At 32.8% G+C, this 3,538-nt stretch overlaps 1 pseudogene; it reads right to left on the bottom strand.

Moving 5' to 3' along the window:
* Positions 1 to 425: 425 nt before the first annotated feature.
* Positions 426 to 817, bottom strand: LOC123820118 (annotated as a pseudogene).
* Between the last annotated feature and the right edge of the window lie 2,721 nt (positions 818 to 3,538).

Below are 3,538 nucleotides of genomic sequence, written 5' to 3'. Positions count from 1 at the left end.
ATGCAGTATTTTGTCTTTTTGTGTCTATTTTATTTCACTTAGCATAGTGAACTCCAAGTACACTCATGTTGCTGCAAATGGCAGTATTTTCTTTTTTCAAAAGACTGAATAATATTCCATTGTAGGTGTGTAATACCACATTTTCTTTATCCATTCATGTAATGATGGATATTTAGGTTTTCATATCTTGGCTATTTTGAATAATGCCACAATGAACATGAAAGTGTAGATATCTCTCTGAGGTACTGATTTCAATTTCTTTGGATAAATACCAGAAGTATGATTGCTAGATCATAGGGCCACTCCTCCCCGCCCCACACACATAAAAGTTCTTAGTTTACTAATTCTCTCATGAAAAATTTGCACAATTACCACTAATAAAGCCCCTAAAAAATCTTTACTACCTCTGTTGTCCAATCTGCAACTCACTTTTTGTCAGCACCGACTTTGGCCTTTGTAGTCCTCCTGACTTTCTTCATTCTCTTCTTGTGTTCCTTTTGCTGTTTTCTCAAGGTCTTCTTCTTCTCATACAAGTCATGTCTTGTGAGTCTATGTGAAGGTCCATCTTTCTCTGTGTAATCCAAGGAATGATAAGTCATGCCAAGGCCAGTTGTCTTGTCACCCACAAAATGGTTTCTGAATCCAAATAAAAGATGACATCTGGTGTGGTTTTACACATATTGGCCACTTTTTCACAAATTTCTGTCTTAGATACTGTTGCCTTTTCAGGGTGAAAGATGGCAATGACTGTTTTTTTCCTATGAAGCAGTCTGTTGGTTGTAAATGTTCTGGTCCAGACGGTTGCTGGGTCATTCATGGTGGTGGGTGGCCTGTGTCAGGGTAGGAAAGAGAATAGGATGGTTTAATTTTTAATTTTTTGAGGGTCCTCCATGTAGTTTTGCATAATGACTGTACCAGTGTGTATACCCATTAATATATACCAGGGTTCCCTTTTTCCTCTTCTTCTTGCCAAGATTTGTTATTTTTTCTTTTTAAATAATAGACATCCTAATGTGAGTGAGAGTATATCTGATTGTGGTTTTCATTTGCATTTCTCTGATGATTAGTGATGTTGAGCACCATTTCATTGTACCTGTTGCCATTTGTATGTCATCTTTGGAAAAATGTCTATTTAAGCCCTTTGCACATTTTTTTCCCTTTGCCCATTTTTTATCAGTTTTTTTTTTAAATATTGAGTTGTATGGGTTCCTTATGTATTTTGGAGAGTAAACCCTTAATTGATATATGGTTTTTCATACTTATAGATATATCAGTGAATGTAAAAATATTTTCTACCATTGTGCCTCCATTTTGTTTGTGAATTTCTTTTAGTTTGATGTAATTACATTTGTTTGTTTTTACTTTTGTTGCCTATGCTTTTGGTCTCATATCCAAAGAAAAACATTGCCAAGACCAATGTCAAGGAATGCTTTCCTTATCTTTTCTTCTAGGAACTTTATAATTTTAAGTTCTACCATTAATCTCTTATTGCAAGTTGATTTTGTGTATGTTATAAGGGTCCATTTTTATTCTTTTGCATTTGAATATCTAGTTTTCCCAGTGCCATTTATTGAAGAAGGTGTCTCTTCTTAGAAGGTTGCCAAAATTGGTGTTTCTGTGTAGGGTTGAGGGTTGAAACCTCTTTTTCTACCATCTGGCTGATATCATTCTTCAAATTATTCATAAAAGTCCATTACCTATCTTGGGTTTAATACTAACTTCTACCTGCAATGAGAGAAGAAAGTGTTTCTTTTTGGGGACCAAGTTATTACTTATAATCTTAAAATGATACTCATTTATAGGTTACTAGTCTCTTTCATCATTGTTTCAGAGATAAATTGTCCCCAGGATGGAGATGGGGTGGGAATGCATAATCATGTACCATATGTCTTTTTCTAAAACACACTTTAAAACTTGCATTTCAAAGGATATTAAAAGGAAAGAATATTAAAATTGGTAGTGGTTTTTATGTATTTATTTTCATGAGTGCAAGTAATAATGTACAAGTAATTACATGTACAAGTAATAATCAATGTTGTTTTAGCAAATATGGGACAGAAATAGATACATAAAGAGATAAAGATAGAGCTGTAAAGCTAGAAAAATATATAAAATTCACCAGTATGCACAGAGGAAACTACTGAGTTAACACAAGTTTTTGAAAATGGGAAATTAAAACTTCTATGAAATAGAATAAAACTTCCAAAAATAGGGCTAATAGAAATCTACATCAGTGAAATCTATGTAGTTTATTTGATGTAATAGTGTTTTATAAGTAAAGTTATAGTCTGTAGAACTCATATCTTGAATAACATGAAGGGCTCAGCATCTAAGTTGATGATGATGAGTCAGCCACATTAGTGATTACTCACCTTACTTACAGTTGGAAATGACCATACATACCATCAACCTTCATTTTCACTTTTCTGGGCTATGTTAAATTGTTACAAAACAATATTCACCTTGTACTGTAACCAGTCTAAAACAGATATATTTTATACTTTATTTATGTTTTGCAGCCAAAATAACATGAGGATGTAATTTTTAAGTTAATCTTATCCATAGGTAAGACCCACAGAAAAGTGGAGAGCAAAATTCTCACAAGGAATCAATATTTTTAATTAAGTGTATTCATGATTATTTTAACTACTATTTATTGACTAAATTATACATTTTGAGACCATTTTTTTCAAAGCTTCTGAAACACAGTTTTGAGATACTTCCTAAGTTAGAAAGTCTTACCTGATCTTGCTCTGCTTGGCCCTATCTTATCCTATCCCATCCTACCTGACCCTTAACAACCTTGGATTAAATAAGAGAAGATAAGTTAATTCAGAATTTGCAGCCCTGGAAGCTATGAACCTACGTATTTGCACAACTGGTTTACTAAGAAGCAAAAAAAAAAAAAATATATATATATATGGCCTATGTGTCAGAATAATTGTTCCACTTCTAGAAGAATGCTTCAAGGTTTTCCTAAATAACTTAACTTTAAGTGAGGCAGATCAGAAGGGGGCTGCATGTGTTCTCAACTCTCCTTCAGAAAAGAAAAGAAAAGAAAAGAGAAAAGAAAAGAAAGAAAAGAAAAGAAAAAAGAAAAGAAAAGCAGTCTGCTCTCAACAAACACTTGTAAGGCTTCCTGATGCCCTTTATTAATGCTGGTTTTATATCCTCATACCAGAGAATTAGACAGTGACTAAATCTTTCATATCCTCAAATCATTCATCATTGATCTGCCATTTCCAATAAAAAAAACTGGAAAATATTAGAGCTATGGAAAGACCAAAATAAAGGTAAATAATAAATCTCAATCAGAATTTTTTCTGTGCTGGACATCTGATTTAATACAAAGATGGACATCTAAAGAAAAGAGCTGTGTTCTAGAAACAAAACAATCTCATGAACTGATCAAGTGAACCTTGTCCAAGGAATGATCTAGGACTAGTAATAAAAAATTCTGCTTAACTTTATAACTCAAAATCTGATCACAGAACCATAAAAATGGTACTCATTATAAAGATATCAAAGATATTTCTAG

Source organism: Phyllostomus hastatus, unplaced genomic scaffold (genome assembly GCF_019186645.2).
Source record: "Phyllostomus hastatus isolate PE091 unplaced genomic scaffold, TTU_PhHast_1.1 phas_contig_34, whole genome shotgun sequence".
In the NCBI taxonomy this organism is placed as follows: Eukaryota; Metazoa; Chordata; class Mammalia; order Chiroptera; family Phyllostomidae; genus Phyllostomus; species Phyllostomus hastatus.
The sequence above is the reverse complement of the archived record's forward strand: the minus strand, read 5'-3'. Positions and strand labels throughout refer to the sequence as shown.